At 43.1% G+C, this 18453-nt stretch overlaps 1 protein-coding gene across 3 annotated transcripts in view; it reads right to left on the bottom strand.

Annotated features, from left to right (window-relative positions):
- Positions 1-18453, bottom strand: part of EEA1 (early endosome antigen 1) — a 193618-nt gene that overhangs the window by 125774 nt on the left and 49391 nt on the right. The window contains exon 1 of one of the 3 annotated variants that reach the window (XM_065626736.1): positions 158-227. The exons of the other annotated variants lie outside the window; for them this stretch is intronic. The gene's annotated coding sequence lies outside the window, so the exon portion shown is untranslated. Of the gene's footprint in view, positions 1-157; positions 228-18453 lie in introns of those variants that run through there. 3 annotated transcript variants of the gene reach the window in all.

Here is an 18453-nt window from a genome sequence, read left to right as displayed (position 1 = left end):
TTTTTCAGTAGCTAAAACAGAATGAGTTTTTATTTGATTTGGAAGGAATTAAATAATTCTAAAGTTTCAAAATCACTTAAAAAAAAAAAGAGAGACAAAAACAAACTCACAAATCCAGTTACCTGAAATGAGATAACAGAAATCAGGACTTACACACCTGCAACATCTGGCTGAGCAGTTATCAGAAACAACAGTATGATGGTGGGTCTGAGACAACAGCTGGGCACCTGGAGGAACCATGAGGAACACAGGCCCATTGACTCTGGAAATCACCGAGACTTGTCCTGCTAACATATTATTCAGAACTGCAAGATCCTAAATGAAGTTTTCATAAGCATTTATAAAATGCAGTTCCAGCCAATTAATAAAATTAGTTAAATCACAACAATCAAACTGTATTATTTCAAGACATGAAAAATGAAGTGGTGTGTGTGCCACCAAGCACCTTTGTTCTTTCTTAAATCAGAAGCACACTCCAGAGAAAAATGCATTGGCTTTGCTTTCAGAGAAATGCCTCACATTATGCTTCTAAAGCTGTGAAAGGAGAAATGCAAGCTCCTTGTATGAGAGTCTGAAGTGGGAAAAAAGGTCAGAACTCCCAAAATATGGTAGACAATCTGTCAAAAACTCTGCAAAAATCAAATATTTTAGGAACAGAAGGCACATTTCTTCCAAATGGCACTTAATTCATTTCAGTGAATCCACTGAGATGAAAGCTACAACATACTGTGGGAGCAAAATCATCAGGAAAGTTTACAGCTGGAGATGCCTGAGATGCCTGAGACAAGAAGTTCCCAAGAAAATCCAGAAAGGACTGGCAAATCCAGCCCTCCAAATTTGCTAATATAATGCTAACAGCACTTCTGTTATTACATAATGGATTTTACGGGTATTCAACCATTATTTTTCTTGGGAAGATTCAGAACTATTTACTATCTTATGATACTTGCAAATGTGGGGGACTGTTAATTAAACAACAGGTTTCAGCTATATCGTTCTGATTTCAGTCATGACTAATTACTCAACTTTATCTGTTGAAAGCCAACTGTTATCTTACAGAAAGTTATTGAAACCAGTTCAAAAAAAAAAAAAAAATCTCCATTTGCTCAGCCAATCTAAATATCAGATTTTTTTTTCCAGAATCATAAAAGTTGATTTACATTATTTTCCTGGGACTGAAAAACAATGCTGTGAGCAAGAAGGGTATTAAACATGGTTTACTTCACAGCAGGAGAATTACACCCCAAACAGCGTAAGGCTCTTGTAACATTGGAGTCAAGCTGATTGTGTACTGATCCTCTTCAAGATTTCTATTGCTCAGAACTTTTTCAGATTTGCAAGACATTCCTTTTTGACATATTTCAAAAACAGTGTTATAATGCATAGTTCTGCACTGCGATTAAATTTATCCTTTTCTAATGAAGATATGAAGATATGAACTTCTGTTCTAAACTGTGGGTTTTGTCTAGTTATAAGCATAAGCCCATCATTTTTTGAGGCAGCTAAAGACTGTCAAAGGCCACCAGTGCTCCTTACCCCAGGTGAGTTCCCACACAGTCCTGCCTAACTTCTTTTCTGGTTCTGCTGTGAATATGAATATTTTCAAAGGAATTTTTTTATTTTTATATTCAAGGGAGACTTGGTGATTTTCTGCCACGCAAAACATTATCTACAAAGTTCAGTGTAACTTCTGAAGGGCAGGTAACTAACTTTACAATATAACGCTTTCTTTTCTTTTTCCTCTCCTCTCCATTCCTCCTCTCTCCCCACGTGCTGTTGCTTTACCTTCCTACTGTGATGAACTATGACAGTGTTTTGAGAGTGACTGTCACACAACACATCCACACAAATTTTTGTCGTGCTATTTACTCCATCCAGATGTAATGTAATCTATTTTTATGGTATTTGGAAGTGGGTTGACATTAAAGTGAATGAACAACTGTTAATGACAGTTGACATGAAACTATGCCTGTCTTTATCATTCATGCTGGTCAGTCTGATAATACTGGTCTGATTACAGGACTATACTAAAACTAATGAAATTAAATAACTACCTTTTGCCACATCCTAAAACTTGTGTAGTTAGGCATTTATGAGCTGCTACATAAAGCATCTCTGAGCTCTGAAGACTCTTCTCACCAAAAACCCTGCAGAACCTCCTCATGGATTTCATAGGCACTAAGTAGAGGCAGGTAAGATGGGCTGAATAAAAGCACTGGGCAGGATTCATGTACTAATGGACCGGAAAAAAAAAAAAAAGCTACAAAAATGCAAATTATTTTTCTTCTTTTTATATGAAGAGCAAGATTTCAGTCCAATACTTTGTGGATAGACTCCCTCCCTCCTGCCCTTTATTCAGAGCAAATACTTATTATCATTCAAAAGTAGCAGCTGATCTTCCTTGTCATAATTTAAGGGATAGATAGCAGTTTCTCTGAACAGGACTGGACCACCATGCATGTTTGTTGGTGGTTTTTATTAGTCTCAAATCACAGTTTTTATTTAGTCTCTCTTACCCCTTCATGTCATTTTTGCTTCTTCCAAGTAATTTTTTTGCATTCTCCTCCCTTCCTCATGCTCCTTACACTCCCTGATACTGGTTTTATCCACATATTGACTCTGCTTCTCACTGACTGTAAATCCTCGGTCCTACTTTTGTCTGTGCACCTACTGACTCTCCTGGCTGTGACAGTCTGGCACTCTGTCCTGCTCCACCTTCTCCCCCTGCATTTCCTTCCTCTCCTCCCTCTAATGATTGCTTTCCCTAAATTCCAGTCATTAGAGAGATCAGGAACAGACAGCGTCACAACCACATGGAAAAACGTTTCCTCTACTTCCCATTTTAAGACAATCTCTGTTCCAGATGGCTATAAGCATTACCTGGTTGTGAACTGCTACTGTGAATTTCCTCTACAATTAGGCAACAGAGCGTAAGAGCATTAAATTGCAAAACAGAGAGACAGCAGAAATTGCCATGTGGGCTGTTACCGCTGCTTCCCACACCTATAATTAGCATTGTCTGACAATTCCCATTCCATGGTGTTTATTTAGTTCTGAATACTTTGCCAGATCTCCATCCCCGTAGCTTAAATTTTCCAGCTGGACATCTGCTTTAAGAAAGTATCAGTCAAAATAGTGCAACAATGTGTAAGAATGAATCCAAAGAAAAGCCAGCTTTGCTCACATTTTACTCATATTAAAAAAATGCAGGTAAACTTCTCCTTTGGAAACCTTTATGTCCCCGTATCTGGGGACAGAAGTTTGAAGTTTAGCAGGGAATAGCCTCGTGTAAAAGAAGACCTTTTTCTCACATACACGGCAGGAGAGGAGATGGGCAGGAGGGTCACCTGGGACAGGAATCTTAAGGATTTAATTTCAAAACTGAGGAAAAAAAGGTTAGGGTGAACAGGAAAAAGGTCTCTACACAAGCCAGAAGGATCGAAGCCCACTAGGATATAGTGGCCTTCAGATAAGGCCTCTCACCATTCTCCTGCTGTAGCAAACGTGACATGGGCAAACTAACCCCCTTCACTCTGCGGAAGGCACACGGGAAGGATGAGAATACATCCAATTAATCTAAAGGTTTCAAATGGCTTACACAGGGCATCGACATCATTGCCATGTTGGTGAAGTTGCTTCTTAGTGTTTAAGAATCTAATAAAGTAGGCCTCATACTGTGAAGCATTTTCTATTTGCCTTTTAAGCCCTGTGAAGTGGCACACAACAAACCTGTAACAGAAAAAGAAATAAAGCTGAAGCTGCAGCAAAGAATTAGGAAATGACGCAGTTGCTTGCATTACCTTATCTTCATCTCCCCTGCACTACAATATATTTGCTCTACAGTACAATCTTTCACTGCAGGAATACATACCATTGTTTTGCAAAGACCCTGTACCTCATTCAGTGCACACAAGATCCTACTCGGAGATGCCTTCCAGAGAAGACTATTGGCCCTTCAGACTTGCTTCTTTTGCTGTAGAAGTTGTAAAGTGTGTGGTAAAGTAGATTTATATCTTCCAGAAGAGAAAGGATCATTCCACAGCTGAATGCTTCCAAGAATAAATGGATTCTATATTTGTCTCTGCCACAGACTTCCACAAAAGGTACTTTATGGGCCTGCATTGTTTCAGTGATATGTATAGCTCCCTAATACATGTAAAGAGCAAAGTGCCTGTGGTTAATGAATCCCTTGACTATGCTTGTTTTTCAGCCTGCCTGCCATCTCGTCCCCAAACACGTCAATTGGGAGCCTGAATCCCCACTACCTAGAACATGCGCCAGCCAGACACTGGGAACTGGAGATGAGTGGGCTGCCGTGTCCTGGCTCCCAAAAATGCAGGAAGAAGTCAGAGCCTGCAAATCCTTTAGCCTCAGAGCTAGAAGCAGTAGCTACACTGAGAGCCAGATATCTCCACTAAATAAAGGGTTTAATGACAGCACAATAAGGAATGCATCCTTTACTTTTATCTGCCTAACTGCAAACTCACACATAGAGACAAAGTACTCTTTGCATTTCCTGCAGCTGAAACCACCTCTGTTTCCTCCTTGGCTGGACAGCCACTGCATGAGTCATTCTGTAGCAAAAGCACACCTTTTTCTGTCAGAACATCAGGATCCTAAGTGACCAAGGGGCCCTACTGGTGTTGATGAACCTCACCTAGGGCCTCTCCCACCACTCTGCCCATGGCCCAGGACCCCATTTCAGCTCAGCCCAGAGCCATCAGTCCCCATGCTAGTGATGCCATAGGAGTGCCAGCCTCTAGCTCTGCCTCCTTCATGGACTTCCACACTGCAGCCTTGTCTTCAAACCTGGCTCTGGCCCTGTCTCCTTTTGTTCCCAGATGGGCACCCTGGATGGACCCTGGGCCTGGATCATCACTCCCCCAGCCTGGGGCTGCCAATGGAGCCTGTTACCAGCATCAGGCTCTGCCCACCGTGTTTGTCCCTCATGGGAAAGCACCCACCAGTTAGGGCACGGCCTACACTGGCATGACTGTCAGCACCAAGGTCCCTGTCCCACAAAGGAGAAAGGTGCTACAAAGCACAAGATACCCTGCGTTTGGGTTCACTTACAACACACTTAGGCTCCAGGTAAGAACTGGGTCAAGCCGTGACAAGAAATCATTCTCCAGAATATCATGTTAGATAGGCAGTGCCCAAATCCTGCCTCCCCTGGACACAGTGTTGATGCCCTTTAAATTCCTGTTTTCTTGTTCTTCTATTGCATAAATGCTCTTCACCGTCTAACAGAATCATCTGGTGACTCAACATCCATGAGAGTCGATGTTCCTCCTTCATCTCCCACATACCTTCCCTTTTTGAAGAGTATGAAGTACCACTAAAGCACCTTTTTACAAAATGCTTTGGCAGTGCGTCAGAACCCTCCACCCCCAAACACCTTTTGCTTTCAGAAACTGTATCTGAGTTGGACACTGACACCTATAAAAAGCACTCTCTTGAGTGCCATCTGTCAATGAGTCTTCAGCAAGGCTATAAAACAAGGGCACCGACAAACACATGCCAAAACACAATGCACGTTGGTTTGAGCATTTACAAAAAAATATTCCAGGTTATATAACAAGAGCGGCAGTCCTATATGGTTCCTCAGCCTCTTTTGCGTCAACCTTATATCAGAACTGGCATTTGATGTTGGCTTTGTGCCTTTTTCCATCAGTCAGCCTTGACAAAGGGGCTATCATGTGCCCCTCTGCCAGTTTTAACACCAGAGTCAAGATGCTGAGTGGCCAAAACAAGTGCAAACCCTGTGGTGTGATGTAGTTTGAGGTAAGCAGAGACAATAGTTTCCAGGAAAAATGTATCCCAAGCAGACGTAAGCCCACTGAAGCTCAAACGTTAGTCTATGGATTAGATGATAGGAAAATGGCCTGACAATTAGGATACTGGGTGCTCACCGCAGCTCTGCTACTAGCATGCTCCATGACCTTGGGCTATTTGTTTCTCTGCTCACCGCTATCCTTTTGTTCATCTTAGCTATTCCAGTTAGAAAACTTAACACTTTTTCCAGATACCTTATTTGACAAATCATGTTACCATTCTCAGCATTTGCTACATGGTATGATCACCTCAAATCACTTGGCACATTCCTGCATGGCAAATTTATATAAAACAAGTCCACATCATGCAAATGTGCATAGCTTGCTCATGCTGGCTCTTGGAAAGGGAGTTGTGTTCTTCCTTGGCAGCAGCAGCAGCAGCAGCACTTCCTGACTCTGGGCTGTATAATAGGCAGGGGCCGGAGGAGCGATCTGGGTGTCTGACAGCTGCCAAAATATCTGCTTCACATCCTCTCCAGGATAAAAGACAGCAGGTTGGATTTTGTTGTGTGTACCACTGCTTTGGTGTAGCTGCAGTACCGCTAGCAGCTTCCAGCTTTGGGACTCCTGCTACAGCTGACTGCATCAGTATCTGTCTGTAAATCAGTCCACTGCTGTGTTTCCAACAGCAGTCTGTCCCTCTGCCACTTCATCGGACTTGTGAGCCCAGAGCAAATTCATCCAGCACTTGCCCAGTAGCGCAGGCACCAGCTGGCCCTGCGTGGTGCAGCTACAGTCCCATGTTCACCTGTGAAACACTGGAAAAAGACAATTGTCCAAGAGACCTGGCAAGGGTGGGGGAAAGAAAGCACATGGGAAGGCTTCTGTAATCTCGGCAGCTGAGCAGTGCAAGGAGAGGTGGTACTGAAATGGTGATTAGTGACAGCAGTCAGTCAAGTGGCTGAAATAATCAGCAAATTTGACTAATGATCTCAAGTGCCGAGTCCAGCTCCAAAAATCCCAAGTCAATCTCTTAAAAATGTCATTCTTGCTGAAGACAGTGAGGAAGACAGGTATGTATTTCCCTGTCTTTTCTGACTGCAAGGAATTACTGGTTTAATCTTTATTCATATTCTTAATACTGAATGGGCAAGGAAGAAGTAATGAAGCAGAACAACTGTGAAAACTGCCTCTACAGGAACATTCATTACCTATACTATTTCTGCACTGGTTTCATGAGGAGCCATCACTGGGAAAACAGATAAAGCAGTCGGTTGGCACTTGCAGGTCCCAAGACCTTTCCTCAGTTAAACTAATAATGTTGGTGAGAGGATATGATATGCAATGACATGTCTCTGGCTGTCACTACATCCGGCAGTTCAGGTCTAGGAGTGGAGAGAAGGGATGAAGATAACTCATGAAGAGCAAAGAAGAGTGAGTTTTAATCTGAGATTTTAGGCCATATGGTATAAAATCAACTACTCGAAACAGAATGGGTAAGTAATTATAGTACACTCTTCCACTGTATTATTTTGCTTTTATTTCAGAATTTCTCTTTCCTAAAATAGAACTTAAAAAAACCCAGTACTTTAGATACTTGAGGATTTACAGCTTCTCTCATCTCCTGTTTTGTTTAGAGCCTTTTCAGAAAAGTATTAACAATAAACAGTCAAAAAGAGGAGATGAACTGGGAATTCAACCACTAGTCCCAAAATAGAAAAGGAAGAGATAGTAGTCTTGTTTCCTGACATGAAAGCTCCCAGGAGAGAAAGCGGCAGGCTTAAAAAAGAAAAAACCTTTTCCTTCCAAGACATTTTTCAGATTTTCCCCAATTTTTTTGAGACCAAAATATCATCAACATCAAATCATTCTCCCCAACACTTCTGCATTAAAACAGCATTTTCTAGTGGAAAACTTCTGTCAAAATGTCATGACCAACTCTATTCAGCAACTTCTGTTGCCATGGAGATCTTCTCAAGGTTACAAACAGAGCATTAGAAATAATATTTTCTCAGCCGAGCTGCTCCTTGCTTATCCAGCAAAGGAGCGGGACAAGTCACCACTCCCAAGAGCAGTCACCTGTGAGGAGGGAGGGGCAGAGCAGCCTGACGTGGAGATTGACATGTTTTCCAGGCAGGTTGAGTCATTTTGTGAGATACTTAGCCTTCCTTACCTTTATTTTTAAATTTATCTGCCTTTTCTAGATAAACGTACTTGGGAATCTCTAGGCCCTGAGTAAATGTTTAATAGGGTTTTCCTCTAAAGGTAACATGACAAACTTGCCACTCCTATGTCTGCATTTTAAGCTATGCCTTAGCCTTTTTACCCTGAAAAAAAATTAATCCTGCCTCTTTATGTCTCCAGTTTATATGGCCTCTATCTCGGCCTATTTTTAGAGAGCAGGTAATGGTAGACAGCAGATAGCTGTTGATACCAGGCATGGCTGGGTGAGAACCAGGCTCCAAGGATAGTAATTAAACTCTTTTTTTTTAGTAGTGCTTTCAGTTTGAACCTTCAAAGTATAGACCATGCCTGTCTAGACTTAGATATTAAGTTTCTCAGACAATGACGTGGCCTTGCCTGTGTTTGTACACAGATGCACACACCTCTTTACTCAAAGAACACTAACGGGCTACGTTGCCCCTGACCTGATAAAACCGATGAAGTAGGGTGTTTTAAGCAGTACCCCTGGGACATACCTGTCCAATAGCAGGTAAGAGCTCCCTTCACTCTGTAATACAAGACAGACCCACCTTCTGCTTCCATTCATTAGTAAAGGGGCTTCCCACTGCCGCCTTTTTGAATCCAGAGATCCTGCGCCCTGTGTCTTTCCTGACAGCATAGTTTTCATGAAACTTCTTGATTATCAGCTCCAAAACCAGCTCCTCTCCACCTATCAGAGAAACACCCTCAGTACTCCTTGCCCTAAATGTATCCAGTCCCACTTTTTCTGGTCTACAAATCTTCAGTGGTATGGTAAACTCTCCTCTAAGGCAACAGCAAATGGACCCAGAAGTGCCATGGCCATGGGACATTAGGTGCTCACCCAGTATAAATTCACTCTACTGATTCAAATGCAATAAAGCATTTTTGATGGATTAATTTTGCCCTGGCAGATTTTACACCAGATCAAGCACTGCCCATTTTGCAGGCCCACTGTAAAGCCTGAATAAACACACAAAGTCGATATTCACACCAGAATGCGTTCAACAGAAACGTTGTCATGTGCCTGTCTGTCATCTGGCTCAGGTTTGTACAACTGTGTGACCCAGCACGGGGGATGTTGGGCAGGAGCAGTCATGGTACCGAGGCCTGGGGGAGTTCACAGTCTGTACAGGAATGGGGGGATTCTCCCCTGGATTATGGGATTACACTTTGGTTTGTGGAAACTGCTGCTTGGTTGGGCAACTTCTGCTTTTCTAGCCAGCACCACCTTTGGTTTGTTGTCCTCCCGAGGGTGCAGAAAGGGCCCACACCCCAGCAATGCAGGATAACTGCTTGTACCTTGAAGGTTTGGCCTCAGCCCTCTGAAGTAGTTTCGTTACCCTAATGAGGGGTGGACTGGACCACTCCTTGGTGACAATATCTGAACTTTTCAGAGCAGACTATTAATAATGATTAACAGAGTCTGTCGTTCTATTTGCAAAGCTGTTGATGATAGGTTATCACTCCTCAAACCTGTCTTTAGGTTGGAGAATTTTTAGCTACCTGTGGTTTTATAGCTTCCCCAACCTTTGGCCATGCTATGCTTAAGCAATTCAATAAAATGACTGCTTCAGCAACAACCAAAGATAGGAAGTAGGTAACAATCAGTGTGCATTCAAGGCCTAAGTGGTCAATAGTGAAATAAAATACTTTAATCTGCCCATAGAGTGAATCTAGAATGCTCTCACAATGGCCTTATTGAAATAAATGGTTAAATAGTAGCAGTGCAGGTCTCAGGTCCCTTTTAAGTAAGGCCAAGGAGGCAGTAAAGAGGAAAGAAAATGAGTTTGTTCTTTCTAGGGAAGATGGGAAATCTGAAACCATGGTTTCACAGTAACAAATTTTTGGCAGAAACATCTTGTCCTGGAGTTCCACCTTTACCTCCCATTGGCCAAGCACCTCCACTTTTGAAAAACGAAACAAAGGTTATTTTTTAACATGGAGTATTTCCTTGATCTGGTTTGTGACTTCTGTGTTGGGTGACCGAGGGGCTAGTTCCTTACAGTGCAGGGGAAGGAACAAGTATGAGCAGGTACTAGGAGCAGGAAGCAGGAACTCCTTTATCTGGCACTACCACCAGAAGCCTCATAGTGTGGAACCACAGTCTGAGGACCCAACCTGTGAGAGGTCCAGCCTCTTGAAAAAAGTCTAACCAACCTCTAAGAAAAAGAATCAGGTCATCTTGTGATGTCTTAATAGTTTTGAATGTGGTGCCTTGCTGAAGTACTAAACACTGCTGTGTATACGTTGCCTGGTAAAGAATCCTGCAATTTATAATTATTTGGGCAACTGTCTCTTGATTAACACTCTTCCTGTGTAAAAAGACAAAGAGCTCCTTCTCCTCCACATTTCAAATACTTAAGGGAGCCAAGAGACCTGCGTGGTTAAACAGGGAACTGCTGCATAAGCTCAAGTGGAAGCGGAGAGTTGACAGATCATGGAAGGAGGGGCTGGCCACTTGCGAAGAATATAAGGCTGTTGTTAAAGGACGTAGGCAGGCAACTAGGAAAGCTAAGGCCTCCTTAGAATTAAAACTGGCGAGAGGGGTCAAGGACAACAGAAAGAGCTTTTTCAAATACATGGCAGATAAAACTAACACCAGAGGCAATGTAGGCCCACTGATGAATGGGGTGGGTGCCCTGGTGACAGAAGATACAGAGAAGGCAGAGTTACTGAATGCCTTCTTTGTCTCTGTCTACTCTGCTGGAGGCTGTCCTGAGGAGCCCCGTACCCCTGAGGCCCCAGAGGAAGGCAGGGCAATGGAGGAGTTTGCCTCAGTTGATGAGGACTGGGTTAGGGACCAGTTAAGCAATCTGGACATCCATAAATCCATGGGTCCAGGTGGGATGCACCCGCGGGTGCTGAGGGAGCTGGCTGAAGTCATTGCTGGACCGCTCTCCATCATCTTTGCCAAGTCTTGGGAAATGGGAGAGGTACCTGAGGACTGGAGGAAAGCAAATGTCACTCCGGTCTTCAAAACGGGCAAGAAGGAGGACCCAGGTAACTATAGACCAGTCAGCCTCACCTCCATCCCTGGGAAAGTGATGGAACACCTTATCCTTGGCGCCATCTCAAGGAATATCAAGCATAAGATGGTCATTAGGGGCAGTCCACATGGCTTCGCCAAGGGGAGGTCGTGCTTGACCAACCTCATAGCCTTTTATGAGGACGTAACGAGGTGGATAGATGATGGCAGAGCAGTGGATGTGGTCTACCTTGACTTGAGTAAAGCATTTGACACAGTCTCCCACAGCATCTTCACAACTAAACTGACGAACTGTGGTCTGGACGATCGGGTAGTGAGGTGGATTGCGAACTGGCTGAAGGAAAGAAGCCAGAGAGTCGTGGTCAAGGGGGTGGAGTCTGGTTGGAAGCCTGTATCTAGTGGAGTGCCTCAGGGGTCAGTTCTGGGGCCAGTATTGTTCAATATATTCATCACTGACTTGGATGAGGGAATTGAGTGTACTATCAGCAAGTTTGCTGATGACACCAAGCTGGGAGGAGTGGCTGACACGCCAGAAGGCTGTGCTGCCATCCAGCGAGATCTGGACAGGCTGGAGAGTTGGGCGGGGAAAAATTTTATGAAATATAACAACGGAAAGTGCAGAGTCTTGCATCTGGGCAGGAACAACCCCAGGTTCCAGTATAGGTTGGGGAATGACCTATTAGAGAGCAGTGTAGGGGAAAGGGACCTGGGGGTCCTGGTGGACAGCAGGATGACCATGACCACTGTGCCCTTGTGGCCAAGAAGGCCAATGGCATCCTGGGGTGTATTAGAAGGGGGGTGGTTAGCAGGCCAAGAGTGGTTCTCCTTCCTCTCTACTCTGACCTGGTGAGACCTCATCTGGAATATTGTGTCCAGTTCTGGGCCCCTCAGTTCAAGAAGGACACGGAACGGCTGGAGAGAGTCCAGCGCAGGGCAACAAAGATGATGGAGTGGAGCATCTCCCTTATGAGGAAAGGCTGAGGGAGCTGGGTCTCTTTAGCTTGGAGGAGACTGAGGGGAGACCTCATTAATGTTTATAAATATATAAAGGGTGAGTGTCATGAGGATGGAGCCAGGCTCTTCTCGGTGACAACCAATGATAGGACAAGAGGTAATGGGTTCAAGCTGGAACACAAGAGGTTCCACTTAAATTTCAGAAGAAACTTCTTCACAGTGAGGGTGACAGAACACTGGAACAGGCTGCCCAGGTAGGTTGTGGAGTCTCCTTCTCTGGAGACATTCAAAACCCGCCTGGACGCCTTCCTGTGTAGCCTCATCCAGGTGTTCCTGCTCCGGCAGGGGGATTGGACTAGATGATCTTTTGAGTTCCCTTCCAATCCCTTAACATTCTGTGACTCTGTGACATGAGAAATGCCAAGGAAATTGTGAGGATTAATCAACATACACTTACGAGGCGCAATCAACATATGCTTATGAGGAGCCTGGACACAATGCAAAAGGGATCCGACATGTTCTTCAACCATAATATGATCTAGAAAAAACAAATAGGTAAACTGCATGTGTAGTCTGTTTGTAAGTCACCAAACCACTGGGCAGTAGTTTATCATCATTCAACACAGCTGCCTAAAGCTTTAAATTCGGCTGTATGATCATTATTAAAAAGCACTTTGACCTGTAACTGCTCTGCACTCAGCAGATGATAACATCTGCTGTGGGATTTTCTAATCCCAATTTAGGTTATGTGACTAAGGTCAAGGAAAAGAGAGTATTATTACCAGCCTATCTCTGTTACATCTTTATTGAAGAAATAAACCTGCGTTTAGTTGTGTGCACCTGTACTCAGAAAGGGAGTCAATAAGATCAGGAAATCAATCTTCAGTGTTTCCCAATAAAGAGTATCTGCTTGTTCAGATCTGTCAGGTTTTGTAGGCCATTAAACAATAATCAGTGAGATGAAACAATAAAAGAGAGACCTTGGTCCTCAACACGTCCTGTGCATTAAACTCTTTTTGAACGTTCCTGCTTGAACTCCATTCTGGAATAGCCTCATTAGCACAGTTTAAGAGTCATTAATTCACCTTGTCAATATTATCCAAAGTTCTCTTCTATAGCTTGCCAACTACTCCCTGTTCAGAGAAAGGAAAAATATGGCACAGTTATAATAAACCAGTTCAGGGATGTGAGCTGCATTAGCACTTATGCTGATAATCACTCTGTGGTTTGCCCTGCAAGCTCTCCTATCAGTTGCCCTTACCCTCTTTCTAAGATTTGGAAATTCTTGTGCCCACATAGGACTCTTCAGACAGAGGACTGGGTCTTGTGGACAGGCTACTGTAAAAATGTATGAACAGTCCTTGAATCAATGATGAGAAAGAGCCTCCCCAGCAGGGAGTTGTCCCCAGCCATCCACAGCCCAACTGCGTTCTAACTTCTATGCACCAGTGGTCACCTACCCCATTGTCAAAGGATGAACTTAGGTACCTAAAAAGAGGATATGGATTCTCATTGAGACAAGGCATACTCCTACAGCCTAGTATGAGCCAGGAGAAAGAAGTGGGGTTCAAAGCTGCTGTGCGGTTCAGTACTTCGTGTCTGATATTTCAGGTAGCTGCAGACTGCTTTGCACCTTACTCTCGAGACACCTGCCTCTCCACGGATGCCCTTGGAGCCACGGGGTCCAACAGCAGGCGGTGAATTCCACCTGGGGAGCCAGAATCCTTCAAGGTGTCACTTTGACAATGCTGAAGTCCCTCTGTAGATTTAGCCGTTGGTGTCTAAACAGTACTGCAAAGAAATAACTATTACTTTCAGCTGGCAAAACTGCAGTAATAAATCCACAATGTATTTTTCTGTTACTTGCATCAGGTAGTTTGCTGCTTATGACTGCTCCCTTTGCTCCCTCAAGGCCAGACTTGTTATTTGTTTACTCTTGATACCAAGGCATTTGCAAGTCATATTCCTCAGGGTCATAAACTTCCCTAATGATTACATTAACAGCATGAAATATCAACTTGTAAGACTGACAATACTGGACTTTAGAAAACTATTATCTTTTTTTTTTGTCCATTGGGAAAAATAAAGTGCTATAGACATCATCCTACATGGAGTTGTTTCCTCTTTCAGTTTTTTGAACTTCTTGTTCAGCTTTGTGATTACTGGACAAAAAAAAAAATATAAAAACAAAAACTGCCATTCTGAGCAAACGGAAATATTTTGGTTAAGGATATGAATTTTTCTACTGTGTTACCTTACACACTACTGCTAGACAAAAATAAAAGCCAATCTATGCAGTCGAAAAATTAAATAACCTTGTAGAAACAAAATATCATGTTACTGTACACTTGACAAATAAAGAAAATATTTCAAGATCTACCTCAAAAGACGCGTGAGAAAATATTTAGTGTATTTTATCCATGTTCAGTGAGCAATTTCCTTCCATTCCAGAAAAGTACCCAGCAATAAGGAGACCAACCACACTTGCAATACAAGCTTGTGTTGATTTGTTCACCTGCATATGATAAAGACAGCCGCATGAAAGGATAAGGGCATCAACTGGTTGATGATAGAGATTTAAGCCTTCTAAATCACATGACAAAGAAAAATTAGAACTATCTGCCACCTACATCAGATGATGAAGGAGGCAGGAACACAATGCTCTGGATACCAATTAGTGGTATAATGGATCCAGTATCTCATGTTCTAGTGTGTCAAATTCCAGCAGTGCCAGTGAGATCAGAACAGAAGTCACAGCAAGGTCACTGCGATCTGTCAGCAGGATGGCTTCAGCCAAGTATCGCATCCTAATCCCTGTCTGCTGAGAATCTAGCGGAGGAAAAATGCCTGTCGTTAAAATGCATCTAAAGCAATATCCTCCAAGGGCATCGGGCTGGAAGAACAGCACTACCCAAGACGATAAAATGCAGTTTATTTTAACTGTTAAATGAGCACTTCTTATTTTGATATAGGAACGTGCTGAAGTCTATCCACAGAAACAGCAAAGACAGTGTGGCAGAGACACATTACAACACAAACACCTTCAAACCACACATCATCTCCCTGACTTCCAGCTTGGAGGAGCTACTTCTATATGGATTTGACTATGTCCCTGCACACTCCTTCCATAGCTCACCCTGATGAGCCAGTCAGTTCGAGATGTAGTTACCGCAGCAAGAGTACTACACAAATATTAGTGCATTCATCCTCCCAGTATCACTTGCCAGGCAGAGAAATAACGTACCTGCTGCGCAATGCATGAGGCACAAAGCAAACACCTTTGTCTTAACATTTGCCAGTGCTAGAGGTAATTAATCAGAGCTTATCCACGTGTGCTGGCCTACCCTGCTACAGTATGCTCACACTCGCAACGTCAGCATTCTTCTGTCATGTTTTACGCCTGCCCTGAAGCTGTACACAGCCACAGTGAGCAATGCAGCTGCCAGAGCAAAGACGGTGAGGAATACAACTTCTCTCACCCATTCAGAGCGCCTGGAAAGGAGGACAAAGTCATACGTTTGGGCTGTGGTATGGGGCACTGGGGTTGTCACTTTGTATGTAGATACAGTCGTTATGTGCCTGTTATGAAAATAAACATTCTTTTATTTTTTTTCTACGTGCATTGAAAATCCTTGATGCTAAAAAAGTAGCTGCCCTAATTTGGTCAAAGTATGTACAAATATAATAGAGAGAAGGACCAACTCCTAGGGATTAGAAGACGCATTAGTCGCATCTTTGTTCTTTTTGAGGTTTGTTGGCTCCTGTTGTTTGCTCATTCTGCCATTAATCTTCTGTCTGTTGAGAATTATTCTTAGAAGGACTTGTCCCCAGCGAAGAAATTTGGAGTTAAATTTAACTTCTAATTATTCATAACAGTTGTTGAAGGAAAGGAGGTGGGTAGGTCATTTAGTAGAAGACACAATAGCAGCGGTGGTTATGCTGTGCCCTTTTTCAGCCTTCTGCAAGCTTCCATTCAGGTAAGGTTTCACATTGCATCTGGCCAGATCCAACGGCCAGATCTTGCTGCTACATGGAGTGGGCTGCCTCCTCCGCCATTCCTTTCCCTGCATTCCTGCTCCATCTCTTGCATGGTCTTGGCAGCTCAACTGAGCCCATCTGGCTCACTGAATTCTCAGAAGAATATTCCCTTTCTTGTGTTGAGTTAGTTTTTTGTGGGTTCAGCCAGCTCAGCTGTCCCACCAAGGGCAGGATGAATGCCATGAAAGAAGGGGAGAGCTGTGCAGCTGCTGACAGGAGGAAGAGGAGGAAGAGGGGAACAGAGGGAGAAATGAGAGAAATGAACTTTTCCACATGACAGTGACCTTTAGATCTGCTATGCTATACTGTGAGACCTCGCCCTTACATACTATAATAAAAGAAAAAATAAACCTGTTTATTTACAGTGTATGAATTGACACCTCCCATTTGTATCATGGAAATCTTTATCTTGCACTGAAGGAGGTCAGGTAATCAAATGACTGAACAGGGACTGCAAACTACAGAAGCAGACGAAAGATGTTTTTCTTACAAAAGAATTACTGACTGGAAGTCTAGCAAGTGAAAAAATTTGCCTTGTTCCTCTCCAGAAATAAACTAAAATCAGCTAGGCAATAGTCTGGTATGTGATATTCTACAGGCTGTCTACATAGGCAAGTCATTTCAACACCTGGCAATTTAGATTTGATCAAGATGTAGATGCAATGTTTTAAGTCCTACATAAATGTTTCTCAGGTGAATTATCAAATAATTCACCTGCTGAGAAGTGCTAGTTTTCCTCCTTTTCCTCTATTTTCCAGCTATTTTGAAGTGCAGGAATGAAAAAGGGATTCCAGAACTGAGCAGAGAAGAGCAGTACTTATAACCCTAGCAGAGCCATTCCACCAACTTAGAGCTACAGCTGTGGTCGTATGGAAAACCTACCCAACAATCACTTGCCTTTTCTGCCCCCTCAAACCTGAAACAAACAGTCTGCATGACGTGATCAGGATGAATGAAGGAGAAAGTAGGAAATCCATTGGCAAATGGTGCTATCTCCAAACAGAAAGCTGAAGGTGACCTTTCAAGATGAAGCACACTCTTTATGTTTCACACTGTCCTTTGAAACAGGAATCAAGACAACTGCCTCCATCTTCCCAGCCTGAGATGCTGAGTTGTAATCTGTGCTGCTTATATCTTTGTGCGATATATGTCTCGTAGACCAAAGTTGACCTTTTTCCAGGGCAGGGTAAGGCCACTTACTTCCCCCTTTCTTCCTCTCCCTGTCCCTTTGCTGGCTGCCTGGGTGGACTGGTCTTTGCAGATGCCATGTTTGACATGGATACCTTTGCCCTTGCCCTGTGTTCCCAGGGGAGCCAGTGTACAGCCCATTTCATCACTGGAAGTTTTACCCCTGGATTTTCCGCCACTACCTTCAGCCCCTTTACCTCTCCTCTACCTTGATCTTCAGATTCCCCAACCCTCTGGTCAAACAGCAGCAGCTTGATGTTCAGTGTTCCTCCTTCATTGTTAAAGTAGCAGGATTTGCTCTCTTCAGCTCAGACTGACACCAAACATCTGATGTGCTCCTGCCATCAGGCAATTAGTATAAAGAATGTTGGGTTCCTGTGGGCCCACTGCTCTGGTGCTTAAGATGTAGAGATGAAGGAAAATGAAGAGATGTAGGCAGGTTGGGATAATAGATGCTAAGAAAAGGTTTTCTGTCTCCCATTTCAGGCCATTGATGCAAAGAGAGAGCCAGCACGGGTACGTAGTGTATGGGAATGAGTGCCCAGAAGGCTTGTGGGTAGGTGTTAAAAGACTGGTTACTTCTTTGTATGAGTACATGTATTCAGTGAATCCACCTGGCAGTAACAGTTGATAAAAGGCAACCAAGGTAGCTTATGACAGTGCTTTCATGTGTGACTCTGACAGTTGCTTTAGATTCAACAGTGCATCCCACGTTGAAGGAAAAAACCCAGGTTAAATACAGAATTAGCACCTAATGAAGATAAAACCTGAATCTCTCCCAGTAGCTGAGTCTCTCCTCATTAGCAAGGCAGAGAAGCTGAGCAGTAATATTCCTGTCACAGTGCTAAGACTAATTGAAAAGTGAGGTAATCAATTGTTAATTTCATAGCTTCTCTAGCTGCTATAAAAGTACAATTTTGTCATAATCCATTCATAGGAGATTTCTCATTGCGCAAGCACAGATGATTTCTTATGCCATTGCACATCCATATGGAATTAAAATCAGCAGCACAGGAAGTCTGAGTAAGTGAACATCAAAAAACATCAATAGAAGGGATAACGCCATAGCGTAACAAACACTTATCCACCATGAATAGCTCCCAGTAGAGGAAAGATGTAATTTATAACTCTGCTTCAGTCTCAATTATAAAGACTGACAAATGAAGAAAGACTTCCTTCATTTCTGCTGGAATCTTGGTCTTGATGAAGCTATTGAATTCAAATACTGATCACTTGACAGGTTCTTCTTTAGATCTACTCAGGAATTCATTCACTATTTAAAAGCTAGCCAATAGTGACAAAAATAAA

The sequence above is a fragment of the Caloenas nicobarica genome, chromosome 1 (genome assembly GCF_036013445.1).
Source record: "Caloenas nicobarica isolate bCalNic1 chromosome 1, bCalNic1.hap1, whole genome shotgun sequence".
NCBI classification, from domain to species: Eukaryota; Metazoa; Chordata; class Aves; order Columbiformes; family Columbidae; genus Caloenas; species Caloenas nicobarica.
Note: the sequence above shows the minus strand (reverse complement) of the source record. Positions and strands in the feature narration are given on the sequence as shown.